At 43.2% G+C, this 20,163-nt stretch overlaps 2 long non-coding RNA genes across 4 annotated transcripts; both read left to right on the top strand.

Moving 5' to 3' along the window:
* The first annotated feature begins 2,921 nt into the window (after positions 1-2,921).
* Positions 2,922-5,404, top strand: LOC120041883. Of its 2 annotated transcripts, none has more exons than XR_005475980.1 (3): positions 2,922-3,331; positions 3,432-3,485; positions 5,283-5,404. It is a non-coding gene; the product is annotated as an uncharacterized LOC120041883 (long non-coding RNA). The 2 variants fall into 2 exon arrangements; XR_005475979.1 differs by having other exon boundaries at positions 3,404-3,485.
* A 7,807-nt stretch (positions 5,405-13,211) lies between these two features.
* LOC120041878 lies at positions 13,212-15,694 on the top strand. Of its 2 annotated transcripts, none has more exons than XR_005475972.1 (3): positions 13,212-13,621; positions 13,722-13,775; positions 15,573-15,694. It is a non-coding gene; the product is annotated as an uncharacterized LOC120041878 (long non-coding RNA). The 2 variants fall into 2 exon arrangements; XR_005475971.1 differs by having other exon boundaries at positions 13,694-13,775.
* Positions 15,695-20,163: the final 4,469 nt, after the last annotated feature.

Raw genomic sequence — 20,163 nt, 5'->3', positions numbered from 1 at the left:
AAGCTATACCAAACAAAATGGCGGAATATGCGTTTAAAATTTTTCGACAGAACAACGATTTATCATCTTAAATATTTCTTACTATGAGGTGATCTTCCATCAGAATCTTGGGCAATGTATCCTTTCTTGGGTCTAATCTTCTTTTGGTCGAAAGATGTCCTCTGTCCGTCGAAATGCCCACTAACGTTCGACCGGGACCCCGAAACGTGCCCAGCTCTTGGATGGGCGTCACATAGAACTGCCTCAAAATCGCACTAAACGGATATAAATTGCTATAAAACGGTTTAAATTAACTACCTTATGATGTTTTTAACACCAATAACGAGTAAAAACATGACCGGCGATATATAAGTGGCTAAACCAAAGCTTGGAAAGAGAGGAGGTCCAACGTCCATCCTGCGTCAGGCGCAGGGAGCAAAGGGACGGTACATCCGGTCTTTGCCGTTTTATACAGGCACTGATTGCGCAATCGACTCCATTCAAATTGTCACCACTTACTGACATCTAGAGGAAGGCGTGGGCAGTGTTTGTATCCTCATAGGATTTACAGGGACTTTAAAACTGATCTGGAACCAGAGGCCAAGATTTCTGAAATCTCACACACTGGGAGGAAAAGTGCTGTAGAATGAGTTCTGTTTCACTCAGAGACATAATTCAAACGGCTATAGAAACTAGAGAGTGTTTTCTATCCAATAATAACAATAATATGCATATTGTACGAGCAAGAATTGAGTACTAGGCAGTTTAATCTGGAGAGCAAATTATGCTAATGCGAAACAGCACCCCCTATAGTGGCAAGAAGAAAGTGCATTTATGGGAAGAGCAGGACACCATTATGAAGATTAAATAGAGAGGAAAGGCCATAAGTGCTTAGACCTCTTAAGGATCTCTACAGATCGGTGTCCCACCCACGGGACGGTTGGGCTAATATGCGCTAATGCGATTAGCATGAAGTTGTAAGTAACAAGAACATTTCCCAGGACATAGACATATATGATATTGGCAGAAAGCTTACATTCTTGTTAATCTAACTACACTGTCCAATTTACAGTAGCTATTACAGTGAAAGAATACCACACTATTGTTTGAGGTTTTCACAGTTATGAACTTGAAAATAATACATTATGGCCTTTCTTCTGCATTTCAAAGATGATGGTATAAAAAAAATACAAAAAACGGTTGTTTTTTTCTTTTTATTATCATTTACCAGATCGAATGTGTTATATTCTCCTACATTAATTTCACATTTCCACAAACTTCAAAGTGTTTCCTTTCAAAAGGTATCAATAATATGTATATCCTTGCTTCAGGTCCTGAGCTACAGGCAGTTAGGCAAAAATTGAAAGAAATGGGCGGCTCCTTAAGAGTTAACTGTTGAAATTAAAGATCCCAGAATATTTCCATACGCACAAAAAGCTTAATTATCTCAAATGTTGGGAACACATTTGTTTATATCCCTGTTAGTGAGCATTTCTCCTTTAACAAGATAATCCATCCACCTGACAGGTGTGGCATATCAAGAAGCTAATTAAACAGCATGATCACTACACAGGTGCACCTTGTGCTGGGGACAATAAAAGGTCACTCTAAAATGTGCAGTTTTGTCATAAAACACAATGCCACAGAAGTTTTGAGGGAGCGTGCAATTGGCATGCTGACTACAAGAATGTCCACTAGAGCTGTTGCCAGAGAATTCAATGTTAATTTCTCTACCATAAGCCGCCTCCAACGTCATTTCAGAGAATTTGGCAGTACGTCTAACCGGCATCACAACCGCAGACCATGTGTAACCACGCCAGCCCAGGACCTCCACATTCGGCTTCTTCATCTCCGGGATTGTCTGAGACCAGCCCCCCGTACAGCTGTTGAAACTGAGGAGTATTTCTGTCTGTAATCAAGCCCTTTTGTGGGAGAACTAATTCTCATTGGCTAGACCTGGCTCCCCAGTGGGTGGGCCTATGCCCTCCCAGGCCCACCTATTGCTGCGCCCCTGCCCAGCCATGTGAAATCCATAGATTAGGGCCTAATGAATGTATTTTAATTGACTCATTTCCTTCTATGAACTGTAACTCAGTAAAATATTTGAAATTGTTGCATGTTGCGTTTATTATTGTTCAATGTATAATGTATATATATATATATATATATATATATATATATATTCCAAAGTTTGACATTGCCCAATCTGATATATATATATCTATCTTTTTTAAAAACATTTATTTTGTTTTTGTGTGTTTTGTTTTGTTACGTTTTACTGCACTGACTGTTGGATCTATGAACGTAAGCATTTCGCTGCACCTGCGATAACATCCGCTAAATATGTGTACATGACAAAGACCATTTGATTTGATTGATGTGCTTGTTTTCATTACATAAATGCTTCAGAGTTCACAAAAAGTGACGTTATATAGTCTTATAGAACACAACGTATCCGATCTCCTAAACCTGTGTTTACCACAGACCTTATTTTCCGTGTTTATCCAAAAACTCTACAAAAAACCCTGATTCATTTCACCATAGGCTTTGTCCAACGAACCATGGCAGAGTTAGTGCCAACAAAAAGAGGCCACATTAATATTTGTCTCTGTTGGCGTCTTTCAGCGATGCATTCAGGTCGCCCGACCGTTTGCTACGTTGTGGAACGGTTTGTGCTGAACGACACGGTTTGCCAAAACGTTATTGTACGTTCTTGAACAGATTTGAGATACGTTTGCTCCGTTCATTGGGTGTGCCAGGGTGTGACTTTAATTAATGATGATGTATTTAAAAGGAGCTGTGCATTTTTAACACACAACCCAACCCTTCCTCCTTGTTCCAACTGGTCGTTCAGTACAGTACCGTTTTTGTTCGATTGAACGTTGTATTACGTTTGTATGTACTGAACGCAGCCCAGTCGATGCTGCCAGTGTGACGTATAATCTAGTGGACGGGACGCTTCTTCGAGAACAACAGTTAGTAAAACACCTTGTTAGCGTGCTAGACAACATCGCAGAAACATTGAAGCCCTTCAGACCGTTTCAGTGTCTATTTGCCACTGTGTTTTGAACACACTTCTGTCGTATCTACTAGTTACCCCATTTAATGTAATATTTACATTGTTAGTCATCTAATTTAGACTAGCCCTAAGCTAATGCTAATTAGCTAGCTAACATCCCCGACCATGAGCTCACTAAGCTACTCTCCTCCTGCTGAAGAAGAGGTCTGCTGGACAGAGAAAGAAGCTCTTTGGTTGAACGTTGTTGCGAAAAAAGAGAAGATACGTTCGGAGTGAAAGAGGAGGAGGATGTTGCAGTTTTTGGATTGAAGGAGTTGGAGATCTGTTTAACCAGTAAGTACCGTCTCTGCAGTCGTTGAACCAATATGCAGTAAAGGGGTTTAACACTTTAATGTTGTTCTGTAGGAATGGCTGACGTTTTTGTTTGTTCCAGTTTTTGGATTGAAGGAGGAGGAAGAAGAGGAGACTGAAGATCTGATTAACACCAGTAAGTACAGTCTTAACAGAACGTTAACAATGGATCAATGCATCCAGTCTAGAGGCGAAAGAAACGCCTGTTTAGGAGAGGTGCTGGCTAGCGGAGTAGAACACCTGTTTAGGAGAGGTGCTGGCTAGCGGAGTAGAACACCTGTTTAGGAGAGGTGCTGGCTAGCGGAGTAGAACACCTGTTTAGGAGAGGTGCTGGCTAGCGGAGTAGAACACCTGTTTAGGAGAGGTGCTGGCTAGCGGAGTAGAACACCTGTTTAGGAGAGGTGCTGGCTAGCGGAGTAGAACACCTGTTTAGGAGAGGTGCTGGCTAGCGGAGTAGAACACCTGTTTAGGAGAGGTGCTGGCTAGCGGAGTAGAACACCTGTTTAGGAGAGGTGCTGGCTAGCGGAGTAGAACACCTGTTTAGGAGAGGTGCTGGCTAGCGGAGTAGAACACCTGTTTAGGAGAAGTGCTGGCTAGTGGAGTAGAACACCTGTTTAGGAGAGGTGCTGGCTAGCGGAGTAGAACACCTGTTTAGGAGAGGTGCTGGCTAGCGGAGTAGAACACCTGTTTACGAGAGGTGCTGGCTAGCGGAGTAGAACACCTATTTAGGAGAGGTGCTGGCTAGCGGAGTAGAACACCTGTTTAGGAGAGGTGCTGGCTAGCGGAGTAGAACACCTGTTTAGGAGAGGTGCTGGCTAGCGGAGTAGAACACCTGTTTAGGAGAGGTGCTGGCTAGCGGAGTAGAACACCTGTTTAGGAGAGGTGCTGGCTAGCGGAGTAGAACACCTGTTTAGGAGAAGTGCTGGCTAGTGGAGTAGAACACCTGTTTAGGAGAGGTGCTGGCTAGCGGAGTAGAACACCTGTTTAGGAGAGGTGCTGGCTAGCGGAGTAGAACACCTGTTTACGAGAGGTGCTGGCTAGCGGAGTAGAACACCTATTTAGGAGAGGTGCTGGCTAGCGGAGTAGAACACCTGTTTAGGAGAGGTGCTGGCTAGCGGAGTAGAACACCTGTTTAGGAGAGGTGCTGGCTAGCGGAGTAGAACACCTGTTTAGGAGAGGTGCTGGCTAGCGGAGTAGAACACCTGTTTAGGAGAGGTGCTGGCTAGCGGAGTAGAATCAAATTTATTTATATAGCCCTTCTTACATCAGCTGATATCTCAAAGTACTGTACAGAAACCCAGCCTAAAACCCCAAACAGCAAGCAATGCAGGTGTAGAAGCACGGTGGCTAGGAAAAACTCCCTGGAAAGGCCAAAACCTAGGAAGAAACCTAGAGAGGAACCAGGCTGTGAGGGGTGGCCAGTCCTCTTCTGGCTGTGCCGGGTGGAGATTATAACAGAACATGGCCAAGATGTTCAAATGTTCAAAAATTACCAGCATGGTCAAATAATAATAATCACAGTGGTTGTCGAGGGTGCAACAGGTCAGCACCTCAGAAGTAAATGTCAGTTGGCTTTTCATAGCCGATCATTGAGAGTATCTCTACCGCTCCTGCTGTCTCTAGAGAGTTGAAAACAGCAGGTCTGGGACAGGTAGCACGTCCGGTGAGCACCTGTTTAGGAGAGGTGCTGGCTAGCGGAGTAGGATCATTCGAGGAGCTAGCCATCGTTCACACATACAATAGCCTGCTAATACCTTAGCTAGCTTTTAACCACATGTTGAATTCAGAATGTTGATATCATCCTAAAAAGTACAATTACAAGTGTATCTTAACAATACCATCCACTTATAAGTAACCTCTAAATATACAACATTATTCATGAACAAAACACTGTGTATGACTTTGTGCTTAAAATAATCAAACTTTTCTGAAGATGACAGATAAAGCGTACCCTGTAACTGGAGATTCCTTCAAAGCGATTGCCTACAGTTACCGTGTAGGGCACTGCAAGGTTGGGTGACCAGGGTCCTCTGGGACTGCCTTCTGGAGGAATTCAGGTGTGTGAAGGCTACCTGTGTCCTGCGTAACTTCATGAGGATGGACACGAGGACCAGGAGGGGATCTGCAGCTTGCCGCCGTGTCCCAGAGGAGAAGTCTGCTGCTCTGCAGGATGTTTCAAGGATGGGGTCCAACAACGCAGCAAGAGAGGCAATCTGTGTGCAGGAGATCTTCACCTCCTACTTCTTCAAAGAGGGTGCTGTTCCCTGGCAACACCATAGACTACACTATGCACAACCAAAGGCTCTTTTAAGAGCCATTCACATTGCAATAGGAGTATTCTTCCATTTACTTAGCTATGTCAACTGCAGTTATTCAATTCATAGTTTCTCTCCCTTTGATTTCTACTTCTCAGGTGAGGGTGCTGTTTAGGTAAGGGTGTGATGTCTGTGCAAAAACAAAACAGGCTATTAACACCGGGCACAATATGACAACAGCCACTTCAAGTGCAGGGCGCAAAATTCAAAATGTATTTTTTAGAAATATTTAACTTTCACACATTAACAAGTCCAATACAGCAAATGAAAGGTACACATCTTGTGAATCCAGCCAACATGTCCGATTTTTAAAATGTTTTACAGCGAAAACAGCACGTATATTTATGTTAGCTCACCACCAAATACAAAAAAGCACTAACATTTTTCACAGCACAGGTAGCATGCACAAAGCCAACCTAACTAACCAAGAACCAACCAAACTAACCAACAAACAACTTCATCAGATGACAGTCTTATAACATGTTATTCAATAAATCTATGTTTTGTTCAAAAAATTTGCATATTTCAGGTATAAATCATAGTTTACATTGCAGCTACAATCAGAAATTGCACCGAAAGCAGCCAGAATAATTACAGACACCAACGTCAAATACCTAAATACTCATCATAAAACATTTCTGAAAAATACATAGTGTACAGCAAATGAAAGACAAGCATCTTGTGAATCCAGCCAATATTTCCGATTTCTTAAGTGTTTTACAGCGAAAACACAATATAGCGTTATATTAGCTTACCACAATAGCCAGAAACACAAGCCATTCCCCAGCAGCAAAAGTTAGCGATCGTAATAAACCAGCAAAAGATATATAATTTTTGACTAACCTTGATAAGCTTCATCAGATGACAGTCCTATAACATCAGGTTATACATACACGTATGTTTTGTTCGAAAATGTGCATATTTAGAGCTGAAATCAGTGGTTATACATTGTGCTAACGTAGCATCTTTTTCCCACAACGTCCGGATATTTTTCGGACACTTTTTCTGACACACATATTCTGACCAAATAACTATTCATTAACATAACAAAAAAATACATGTTGTATAGGAAAGGATAGATACACTAGTTCTTAATGCAATCGCCGTGTTAGAATTCTAAAAATAACTTCATTACGATATGCAGTTTACGTTATGGCGAGAGCGTGCCCAAAACCTGGCCGCAAACTACTAGTTCACATGTACGACAGATATATGAAATAACATCATAAAATGGGTCCTACTTTTGCTGATCTTCCATCAGAATGTTGTACAAGGGGTCCTTTGTCCAGAAGAATCGTTGTTTGGTTTTAGAACGGCCTTTTTCCCTCTCGATTTAGCAAGCACACTTGCCAAGTGGCGCGAATCTCTCCATCGTCAACAAACTCAGAGAACGGAACACGGCAAAACTCCCGAAAAAATTTCAATAATCTGATTAAACTACACTGCTCAAAAAAATAAAGGGAACACTTAAACAACACAATGTAACTCCAAGTCAATCACACTTCTGTGAAATCAAACTGTCCACTTAGGAAGCAACACTGATTGACAATAAATTTCACATGCTGTTGTGCAAATGGAATAGACAAAAGGTGGAAATTATAGGCAATTAGCAAGACACCCCCAATAAAGGAGTGATTCTGCAGGTGGTGACCACAGACCACTTCTCAGTTCCTATGCTTCCTGGCTGATGTTTTGGTCACTTTTGAATGCTGGCGGTGCTCTCACTCTAGTGGTAGCATGAGACGGAGTCTACAACCCACACAAGTGGCTCAGGTAGTGCAGCTCATCCAGGATGGCACATCAATGCGAGCTGTGGCAAGAAGGTTTGCTGTGTCTGTCAGCGTAGTGTCCAGAGCATGGAGGCGCTACCAGGAGACAGGCCAGTACATCAGGAGACGTGGAGGAGGCCGTAGGAGGGCAACAACCCAGCAGCAGGACCGCTACCTCCGCCTTTGAGCAGGAGGAGCACTGCCAGAGCCCTGCAAAATGACCTCCAGCAGGCCACAAATGTGCATGTGTCAGCATATGGTCTCACAAGGGCTCTGAGGATCTCATCTCGGTACCTAATGGCAGTCAGGCTACCTCTGGCGAGCACATGGAGGGCTGTGCAGCCCCACAAAGAAATGCCACCCCACACCATGACTAACCCACCGCCAAACCGGTCATGCTGGAGGATGTTGCAGGCTGCAGAACGTTCTCCACGGCGTCTCCAGACTCTGTCACATGTGCTCATGTGCTCAGTGTGAACCTGCTTTCATCTGTGAAGAGCACAGGGCGCCAGTGGCGAATTTGCCAATCTTGGTGTTCTCTGGCAAATGCCAAACGTCCTGCACGGGTTTGGGCTGTAAGCACAACCCCCACCTGTGGACGTCGGGCCCTCATACCACCCTCATGGAGTCTGTTTCTGACCGTTTGAGCAGACACATGCACACAGCCAAGCTGGGTAACATGTCAAATGGCCATCCCTAAGCCAAGCTGGGTAACATGTCAAATGGCCATCCCTAAGCCAAGCTGGGTAACATGTCAAATGGCCATCCCTAAACCAAGCTGGGTAACCTGTCAAATGGCCATCCCCAAGCCGGGTAACATGTCAAATGGCCATCCCTAAGCCAAGCTGGGTAACGTGTCAAATGGCCATCCCCAAGCCATGCTGGGTAACGTGTCAAATGGCCATCCCTAAGCCAAGCTGGGTAACGTGTCAAATGGCCATCCCTAAGCCAAGCTGGGTAACGTGTCAAATGGCCATTGTCGTGGATAATCGGTTCAAAATATAACACTTACAAGAACTTGTGAAATCAATATAGACTTTTTAATACAATGTATCACAAGCCGGGATGATCCGCGGATCACACACCTTCCCAGAGCACTGGCTCTGTCTTTATACACACACACACACATGAGATCATTACATACTTTAAGTAAATTACTTCTCCTAGGTCATCTGCCACTATTATCCTTCATTTCAGGCTTCCTGCTTGTTTACGCCCAATAACGCCTGTATCCGCTCTTGATTAGATTATAATGGTGGCAGGACCCTCTTGTCTCCTAAAATTAATATATGTCTATCTTACCCTAATTTAGGCACTTATGGCCTTTACCCTAAATTAATGGGATGGCCATTTGACACATTACCCAGCTTGGCTTGGGGATGGCCATTTGACAGGTTACCCAGCTTGGCTTAGGGATGGCCATTTGACATGTTTCCCAGCTTGGCTTAGGGATGGCCATTTGACATGTTACCCGGCTTGGGGATGGCCATTTGACAGGTTACCCAGCTTGGTTTAGGGATGGCCATTTGACATGTTACCCAGCTTGGCTTAGGGATGGCCATTTGACATGTTACCCAGCTTGGCTTAGGGATGGCCATTTGACATGTTACCCAGCTTGGCTTAGGGATGGCCATTTGACAGATTACCCAGCTTGGCTTGGGGATGGTGTAGGAGTTATTGTTACATATAGAGGCAGATATCACACTATTAAGCAATAGACAGGTGTACATTAGAATATAGGAGGAAACCAAATATTAGCAGACATGAGTGAGTGCATTTGCCATTCTGGTAAATACAGGAAACCAAAGATTAGCAGATGGCCAAAGCCATACGTGCTTTAACCTTTACCGAACCTCAACCCCGGATCCGGGATCACCCCCCACCCCCCCCACACTGATTAGCATCGCTAGCATAGCGTCACAATTAAATAGTAGCATCTAAATATCATTAAATCACAAGTCCAAGACACCAAATGAAAGATACAGATCTTGTGAATAAAGCCACCATTTCAGATTTTTAAAATGTTTTACAGGGAAGACAAAATATGTAAATCTATTAGCTAACCACGTTAGCAAAAGACAGCACTTTCCTAACTCCATCAGTTTCTTACTCCATCAGGTGCTATCACCAATTCGGCCAAATAAAGATATTGATAGCCACTAACCAAGAAAAAACCTCATCAGATGACAGTCTGATAACATATTTATTGTATAGGATAGGTTTTGTTAGAAAAATGTGCATATTTCAGGTATAAATCCTAGTTTACAATTGCACCCACCATCACAACTCGACTAGAATAAATACACAGAGCAACGTGTATTACCTAATTACTAATCATAAAACATTTCTTAAAAATACACAACTCACAGCAATGGAAAGACACAGATCTTGTGAATTCAGACAATATTTCAGATGTTCTAAGTGTTTTACAGCGAAAACACAATAAATCGTTATATTAGCATACCACATATGCAAACGTTACCCGACCATTGATTCAAGCCAAAGAGAGCGATATCGTTATCATCGCCAAAATATATTAATTTTTTCACTAACCTTCTCAGAATTCTTCCGATGACACTCCTGTAACATCATATTACAACATACATATAGAGTTTGTTCGAAAATGTGCATATTTAGCCACAAACAACCGTGGTTATACAATGACAATACTAGCAAAACTAGCCTGAAAATGTCGGACGCCATCTTTCACAGTGATCTTGTCTCATGGATAACTATTCATAAACTTGACTAAAAAAATATAAGTTGGACAGCTATCGAAAGACAAATTAGTTCTTAATGCAATCGCTGAATTACATTTCTAAAATTATCCTTACTGTGCAATACAGGGTTCGCCAAGCGAAGCTATACCAAACAAAATGGCGGAATATGCGTTTAAAATTTTTCGACAGAACAACGATTTATCATCTTAAATATTTCTTACTATGAGGTGATCTTCCATCAGAATCTTGGGCAATGTATCCTTTCTTGGGTCTAATCTTCTTTTGGTCGAAAGATGTCCTCTGTCCGTCGAAATGCCCACTAACGTTCGACCGGGACCCCGAAACGTGCCCAGCTCTTGGATGGGCGTCACATAGAACTGCCTCAAAATCGCACTAAACGGATATAAATTGCTATAAAACGGTTTAAATTAACTACCTTATGATGTTTTTAACACCAATAACGAGTAAAAACATGACCGGCGATATATAAGTGGCTAAACCAAAGCTTGGAAAGAGAGGAGGTCCAACGTCCATCCTGCGTCAGGCGCAGGGAGCAAAGGGACGGTACATCCGGTCTTTGCCGTTTTATACAGGCACTGATTGCGCAATCGACTCCATTCAAATTGTCACCACTTACTGACATCTAGAGGAAGGCGTGGGCAGTGTTTGTATCCTCATAGGATTTACAGGGACTTTAAAACTGATCTGGAACCAGAGGCCAAGATTTCTGAAATCTCACACACTGGGAGGAAAAGTGCTGTAGAATGAGTTCTGTTTCACTCAGAGACATAATTCAAACGGCTATAGAAACTAGAGAGTGTTTTCTATCCAATAATAACAATAATATGCATATTGTACGAGCAAGAATTGAGTACTAGGCAGTTTAATCTGGAGAGCAAATTATGCTAATGCGAAACAGCACCCCCTATAGTGGCAAGAAGAAAGTGCATTTATGGGAAGAGCAGGACACCATTATGAAGATTAAATAGAGAGGAAAGGCCATAAGTGCTTAGACCTCTTAAGGATCTCTACAGATCGGTGTCCCACCCACGGGACGGTTGGGCTAATATGCGCTAATGCGATTAGCATGAAGTTGTAAGTAACAAGAACATTTCCCAGGACATAGACATATATGATATTGGCAGAAAGCTTACATTCTTGTTAATCTAACTACACTGTCCAATTTACAGTAGCTATTACAGTGAAAGAATACCACACTATTGTTTGAGGTTTTCACAGTTATGAACTTGAAAATAATACATTATGGCCTTTCTTCTGCATTTCAAAGATGATGGTATAAAAAAAATACAAAAAACGGTTGTTTTTTTCTTTTTATTATCATTTACCAGATCGAATGTGTTATATTCTCCTACATTAATTTCACATTTCCACAAACTTCAAAGTGTTTCCTTTCAAAAGGTATCAATAATATGTATATCCTTGCTTCAGGTCCTGAGCTACAGGCAGTTAGGCAAAAATTGAAAGAAATGGGCGGCTCCTTAAGAGTTAACTGTTGAAATTAAAGATCCCAGAATATTTCCATACGCACAAAAAGCTTAATTATCTCAAATGTTGGGAACACATTTGTTTATATCCCTGTTAGTGAGCATTTCTCCTTTAACAAGATAATCCATCCACCTGACAGGTGTGGCATATCAAGAAGCTAATTAAACAGCATGATCACTACACAGGTGCACCTTGTGCTGGGGACAATAAAAGGTCACTCTAAAATGTGCAGTTTTGTCATAAAACACAATGCCACAGAAGTTTTGAGGGAGCGTGCAATTGGCATGCTGACTACAAGAATGTCCACTAGAGCTGTTGCCAGAGAATTCAATGTTAATTTCTCTACCATAAGCCGCCTCCAACGTCATTTCAGAGAATTTGGCAGTACGTCTAACCGGCATCACAACCGCAGACCATGTGTAACCACGCCAGCCCAGGACCTCCACATTCGGCTTCTTCATCTCCGGGATTGTCTGAGACCAGCCCCCCGTACAGCTGTTGAAACTGAGGAGTATTTCTGTCTGTAATCAAGCCCTTTTGTGGGAGAACTAATTCTCATTGGCTAGACCTGGCTCCCCAGTGGGTGGGCCTATGCCCTCCCAGGCCCACCTATTGCTGCGCCCCTGCCCAGCCATGTGAAATCCATAGATTAGGGCCTAATGAATGTATTTTAATTGACTCATTTCCTTCTATGAACTGTAACTCAGTAAAATATTTGAAATTGTTGCATGTTGCGTTTATTATTGTTCAATGTATAATGTATATATATATATATATATATATATATATATATTCCAAAGTTTGACATTGCCCAATCTGATATATATATATCTATCTTTTTTAAAAACATTTATTTTGTTTTTGTGTGTTTTGTTTTGTTACGTTTTACTGCACTGACTGTTGGATCTATGAACGTAAGCATTTCGCTGCACCTGCGATAACATCCGCTAAATATGTGTACATGACAAAGACCATTTGATTTGATTGATGTGCTTGTTTTCATTACATAAATGCTTCAGAGTTCACAAAAAGTGACGTTATATAGTCTTATAGAACACAACGTATCCGATCTCCTAAACCTGTGTTTACCACAGACCTTATTTTCCGTGTTTATCCAAAAACTCTACAAAAAACCCTGATTCATTTCACCATAGGCTTTGTCCAACGAACCATGGCAGAGTTAGTGCCAACAAAAAGAGGCCACATTAATATTTGTCTCTGTTGGCGTCTTTCAGCGATGCATTCAGGTCGCCCGACCGTTTGCTACGTTGTGGAACGGTTTGTGCTGAACGACACGGTTTGCCAAAACGTTATTGTACGTTCTTGAACAGATTTGAGATACGTTTGCTCCGTTCATTGGGTGTGCCAGGGTGTGACTTTAATTAATGATGATGTATTTAAAAGGAGCTGTGCATTTTTAACACACAACCCAACCCTTCCTCCTTGTTCCAACTGGTCGTTCAGTACAGTACCGTTTTTGTTCGATTGAACGTTGTATTACGTTTGTATGTACTGAACGCAGCCCAGTCGATGCTGCCAGTGTGACGTATAATCTAGTGGACGGGACGCTTCTTCGAGAACAACAGTTAGTAAAACACCTTGTTAGCGTGCTAGACAACATCGCAGAAACATTGAAGCCCTTCAGACCGTTTCAGTGTCTATTTGCCACTGTGTTTTGAACACACTTCTGTCGTATCTACTAGTTACCCCATTTAATGTAATATTTACGTTGTTAGTCATCTAATTTAGACTAGCCCTAAGCTAATGCTAATTAGCTAGCTAACATCCCCGACCATGAGCTCACTAAGCTACTCTCCTCCTGCTGAAGAAGAGGTCTGCTGGACAGAGAAAGAAGCTCTTTGGTTGAACGTTGTTGCGAAAAAAGAGAAGATACGTTCGGAGTGAAAGAGGAGGAGGATGTTGCAGTTTTTGGATTGAAGGAGTTGGAGATCTGTTTAACCAGTAAGTACCGTCTCTGCAGTCGTTGAACCAATATGCAGTAAAGGGGTTTAACACTTTAATGTTGTTCTGTAGGAATGGCTGACGTTTTTGTTTGTTCCAGTTTTTGGATTGAAGGAGGAGGAAGAAGAGGAGACTGAAGATCTGATTAACACCAGTAAGTACAGTCTTAACAGAACGTTAACAATGGATCAATGCATCCAGTCTAGAGGCGAAAGAAACGCCTGTTTAGGAGAGGTGCTGGCTAGCGGAGTAGAACACCTGTTTAGGAGAGGTGCTGGCTAGCGGAGTAGAACACCTGTTTAGGAGAGGTGCTGGCTAGCGGAGTAGAACACCTGTTTAGGAGAGGTGCTGGCTAGCGGAGTAGAACACCTGTTTAGGAGAGGTGCTGGCTAGCGGAGTAGAACACCTGTTTAGGAGAGGTGCTGGCTAGCGGAGTAGAACACCTGTTTAGGAGAGGTGCTGGCTAGCGGAGTAGAACACCTGTTTAGGAGAGGTGCTGGCTAGCGGAGTAGAACACCTGTTTAGGAGAGGTGCTGGCTAGCGGAGTAGAACACCTGTTTAGGAGAGGTGCTGGCTAGCGGAGTAGAACACCTGTTTAGGAGAAGTGCTGGCTAGTGGAGTAGAACACCTGTTTAGGAGAGGTGCTGGCTAGCGGAGTAGAACACCTGTTTAGGAGAGGTGCTGGCTAGCGGAGTAGAACACCTGTTTACGAGAGGTGCTGGCTAGCGGAGTAGAACACCTATTTAGGAGAGGTGCTGGCTAGCGGAGTAGAACACCTGTTTAGGAGAGGTGCTGGCTAGCGGAGTAGAACACCTGTTTAGGAGAGGTGCTGGCTAGCGGAGTAGAACACCTGTTTAGGAGAGGTGCTGGCTAGCGGAGTAGAACACCTGTTTAGGAGAGGTGCTGGCTAGCGGAGTAGAACACCTGTTTAGGAGAAGTGCTGGCTAGTGGAGTAGAACACCTGTTTAGGAGAGGTGCTGGCTAGCGGAGTAGAACACCTGTTTAGGAGAGGTGCTGGCTAGCGGAGTAGAACACCTGTTTACGAGAGGTGCTGGCTAGCGGAGTAGAACACCTATTTAGGAGAGGTGCTGGCTAGCGGAGTAGAACACCTGTTTAGGAGAGGTGCTGGCTAGCGGAGTAGAACACCTGTTTAGGAGAGGTGCTGGCTAGCGGAGTAGAACACCTGTTTAGGAGAGGTGCTGGCTAGCGGAGTAGAACACCTGTTTAGGAGAGGTGCTGGCTAGCGGAGTAGAATCAAATTTATTTATATAGCCCTTCTTACATCAGCTGATATCTCAAAGTACTGTACAGAAACCCAGCCTAAAACCCCAAACAGCAAGCAATGCAGGTGTAGAAGCACGGTGGCTAGGAAAAACTCCCTGGAAAGGCCAAAACCTAGGAAGAAACCTAGAGAGGAACCAGGCTGTGAGGGGTGGCCAGTCCTCTTCTGGCTGTGCCGGGTGGAGATTATAACAGAACATGGCCAAGATGTTCAAATGTTCAAAAATTACCAGCATGGTCAAATAATAATAATCACAGTGGTTGTCGAGGGTGCAACAGGTCAGCACCTCAGAAGTAAATGTCAGTTGGCTTTTCATAGCCGATCATTGAGAGTATCTCTACCGCTCCTGCTGTCTCTAGAGAGTTGAAAACAGCAGGTCTGGGACAGGTAGCACGTCCGGTGAGCACCTGTTTAGGAGAGGTGCTGGCTAGCGGAGTAGGATCATTCGAGGAGCTAGCCATCGTTCACACATACAATAGCCTGCTAATACCTTAGCTAGCTTTTAACCACATGTTGAATTCAGAATGTTGATATCATCCTAAAAAGTACAATTACAAGTGTATCTTAACAATACCATCCACTTATAAGTAACCTCTAAATATACAACATTATTCATGAACAAAACACTGTGTATGACTTTGTGCTTAAAATAATCAAACTTTTCTGAAGATGACAGATAAAGCGTACCCTGTAACTGGAGATTCCTTCAAAGCGATTGCCTACAGTTACCGTGTAGGGCACTGCAAGGTTGGGTGACCAGGGTCCTCTGGGACTGCCTTCTGGAGGAATTCAGGTGTGTGAAGGCTACCTGTGTCCTGCGTAACTTCATGAGGATGGACACGAGGACCAGGAGGGGATCTGCAGCTTGCCGCCGTGTCCCAGAGGAGAAGTCTGCTGCTCTGCAGGATGTTTCAAGGATGGGGTCCAACAACGCAGCAAGAGAGGCAATCTGTGTGCAGGAGATCTTCACCTCCTACTTCTTCAAAGAGGGTGCTGTTCCCTGGCAACACCATAGACTACACTATGCACAACCAAAGGCTCTTTTAAGAGCCATTCACATTGCAATAGGAGTATTCTTCCATTTACTTAGCTATGTCAACTGCAGTTATTCAATTCATAGTTTCTCTCCCTTTGATTTCTACTTCTCAGGTGAGGGTGCTGTTTAGGTAAGGGTGTGATGTCTGTGCAAAAACAAAACAGGCTATTAACACCGGGCACAATATGACAACAGCCACTTCAAGTGCAGGGCGCAAAATTCAAAATGTATTTTTTAGAAATATTTAACTTTCACACATTAACAAGTCCAATACAGCAAATGAAAGGTACACATCTTGTGAATCCAGCCAACATGTCCGATTTTTAAAATGTTTTACAGCGAAAACAGCACGTATATTTATGTTAGCTCACCACCAAATACAAAAAAGCACTAACATTTTTCACAGCACAGGTAGCATGCACAAAGCCAACCTAACTAACCAAGAACCAACCAAACTAACCAACAAACAACTTCATCAGATGACAGTCTTATAACATGTTATTCAATAAATCTATGTTTTGTTCAAAAAATGTGCATATTTCAGGTATAAATCATAGTTTACATTGCAGCTACAATCAGAAATTGCACCGAAAGCAGCCAGAATAATTACAGACACCAACGTCAAATACCTAAATACTCATCATAAAACATTTCTGAAAAATACATAGTGTACAGCAAATGAAAGACAAGCATCTTGTGAATCCAGCCAATATTTCCGATTTCTTAAGTGTTTTACAGCGAAAACACAATATAGCGTTATATTAGCTTACCACAATAGCCAGAAACACAAGCCATTCCCCAGCAGCAAAAGTTAGCGATCGTAATAAACCAGCAAAAGATATATAATTTTTGACTAACCTTGATAAGCTTCATCAGATGACAGTCCTATAACATCAGGTTATACATACACGTATGTTTTGTTCGAAAATGTGCATATTTAGAGCTGAAATCAGTGGTTATACATTGTGCTAACGTAGCATCTTTTTCCCACAACGTCCGGATATTTTTCGGACACTTTTTCTGACACACATATTCTGACCAAATAACTATTCATTAACATAACTAAAAAATACATGTTGTATAGGAAAGGATAGATACACTAGTTCTTAATGCAATCGCCGTGTTAGAATTCTAAAAATAACTTCATTACGATATGCAGTTTACGTTATGGCGAGAGCGTGCCCAAAACCTGGCCGCAAACTACTAGTTCACATGTACGACAGATATATGAAATAACATCATAAAATGGGTCCTACTTTTGCTGATCTTCCATCAGAATGTTGTACAAGGGGTCCTTTGTCCAGAAGAATCGTTGTTTGGTTTTAGAACGGCCTTTTTCCCTCTCGATTTAGCAAGCACACTTGCCAAGTGGCGCGAATCTCTCCATCGTCAACAAACTCAGAGAACGGAACACGGCAAAACTCCCGAAAAAATTTCAATAATCTGATTAAACTACACTGCTCAAAAAAATAAAGGGAACACTTAAACAACACAATGTAACTCCAAGTCAATCACACTTCTGTGAAATCAAACTGTCCACTTAGGAAGCAACACTGATTGACAATAAATTTCACATGCTGTTGTGCAAATGGAATAGACAAAAGGTGGAAATTATAGGCAATTAGCAAGACACCCCCAATAAAGGAGTGATTCTGCAGGTGGTGACCACAGACCACTTCTCAGTTCCTATGCTTCCTGGCTGATGTTTTGGTCACTTTTGAATGCTGGCGGTGCTCTCACTCAAGTGGTAGCATGAGACGGAGTCTACAACCCACACAAGTGGCTCAGGTAGTGCAGCTCATCCAGGATGGCACATCAATGCGAGCTGTGGCAAGAAGGTTTGCTGTGTCTGTCAGCGTAGTGTCCAGAGCATGGAGGCGCTACCAGGAGACAGGCCAGTACATCAGGAGACGTGGAGGAGGCCGTAGGAGGGCAACAACCCAGCAGCAGGACCGCTACCTCCGCCTTTGAGCAGGAGGAGCACTGCCAGAGCCCTGCAAAATGACCTCCAGCAGGCCACAAATGTGCATGTGTCAGCATATGGTCTCACAAGGGCTCTGAGGATCTCATCTCGGTACCTAATGGCAGTCAGGCTACCTCTGGCGAGCACATGGAGGGCTGTGCAGCCCCACAAAGAAATGCCACCCCACACCATGACTAACCCACCGCCAAACCGGTCATGCTGGAGGATGTTGCAGGCTGCAGAACGTTCTCCACGGCGTCTCCAGACTCTGTCACATGTGCTCATGTGCTCAGTGTGAACCTGCTTTCATCTGTGAAGAGCACAGGGCGCCAGTGGCGAATTTGCCAATCTTGGTGTTCTCTGGCAAATGCCAAACGTCCTGCACGGGTTTGGGCTGTAAGCACAACCCCCACCTGTGGACGTCGGGCCCTCATACCACCCTCATGGAGTCTGTTTCTGACCGTTTGAGCAGACACATGCACACAGCCAAGCTGGGTAACATGTCAAATGGCCATCCCTAAGCCAAGCTGGGTAACATGTCAAATGGCCATCCCTAAGCCAAGCTGGGTAACATGTCAAATGGCCATCCCTAAACCAAGCTGGGTAACCTGTCAAATGGCCATCCCCAAGCCGGGTAACATGTCAAATGGCCATCCCTAAGCCAAGCTGGGTAACGTGTCAAATGGCCATCCCCAAGCCATGCTGGGTAACGTGTCAAATGGCCATCCCTAAGCCAAGCTGGGTAACGTGTCAAATGGCCATCCCTAAGCCAAGCTGGGTAACGTGTCAAATGGCCATTGTCGTGGATAATCGGTTCAAAATATAACACTTACAAGAACTTGTGAAATCAATATAGACTTTTTAATACAATGTATCACAAGCCGGGATGATCCGCGGATCACACACCTTCCCAGAGCACTGGCTCTGTCTTTATACACACACACACACATGAGATCATTACATACTTTAAGTAAATTACTTCTCCTAGGTCATCTGCCACTATTATCCTTCATTTCAGGCTTCCTGCTTGTTTACGCCCAATAACGCCTGTATCCGCTCTTGATTAGATTATAATGGTGGCAGGACCCTCTTGTCTCCTAAAATTAATATATGTCTATCTTACCCTAATTTAGGCACTTATGGCCTTTACCCTAAATTAATGGGATGGCCATTTGACACATTACCCAGCTTGGCTTGGGGATGGCCATTTGACACGTTACCCAGCTTGGCTTGGGGATGGCCATTTGACAGGTTACCCAGCTTGGCTTAGGGATGGCCATTTGACATGTTTCCCAGCTTGGCTTAGGGATGGCCATTTGACATGTTACCCGGCTTGGGGATGGCCATTTGACAGGTTACCCAGCTTGGTTTAGGGATGGCCATTTGACATGTTACCCAGCTTGGCTTAGGGATGGCCATTTGACATGTTACCCAGCTTGGCTTAGGGATGGCCATTTGACATGTTACCCAGCTTGGCTTAGGGATGGCCATTTGACAGATTACCCAGCTTGGCTTGGGGATGGTGTAGGAGTTATTGTTACATATAGAGGCAGATATCACACTATTAAGCAATAGACAGGTGTACATTAGAATATAGGAGGAAACCAAATATTAGCAGACATGAGTGAGTGCATTTGCCATTCTGGTAAATACAGGAAACCAAAGATTAGCAGATGGCCAAAGCCATACGTGCTTTAACCTTTACCGAACCTCAACCCCGGATCCGGGATCACCCCCCACCCCCCCCACACTGATTAGCATCGCTAGCATAGCGTCACAATTAAATAGTAGCATCTAAATATCATTAAATCACAAGTCCAAGACACCAAATGAAAGATACAGATCTTGTGAATAAAGCCACCATTTCAGATTTTTAAAATGTTTTACAGGGAAGACAAAATATGTAAATCTATTAGCTAACCACGTTAGCAAAAGACAGCACTTTCCTAACTCCATCAGTTTCTTACTCCATCAGGTGCTATCACCAATTCGGCCAAATAAAGATATTGATAGCCACTAACCAAGAAAAAACCTCATCAGATGACAGTCTGATAACATATTTATTGTATAGGATAGGTTTTGTTAGAAAAATGTGCATATTTCAGGTATAAATCCTAGTTTACAATTGCACCCACCATCACAACTCGACTAGAATAAATACACAGAGCAACGTGTATTACCTAATTACTAATCATAAAACATTTCTTAAAAATACACAACTCACAGCAATGGAAAGACACAGATCTTGTGAATTCAGACAA

This window comes from Salvelinus namaycush, unplaced genomic scaffold (assembly GCF_016432855.1).
Source record: "Salvelinus namaycush isolate Seneca unplaced genomic scaffold, SaNama_1.0 Scaffold57, whole genome shotgun sequence".
In the NCBI taxonomy this organism is placed as follows: domain Eukaryota; kingdom Metazoa; phylum Chordata; class Actinopteri; order Salmoniformes; family Salmonidae; genus Salvelinus; species Salvelinus namaycush.
Note: the sequence above shows the minus strand (reverse complement) of the source record. Positions and strands in the feature narration are given on the sequence as shown.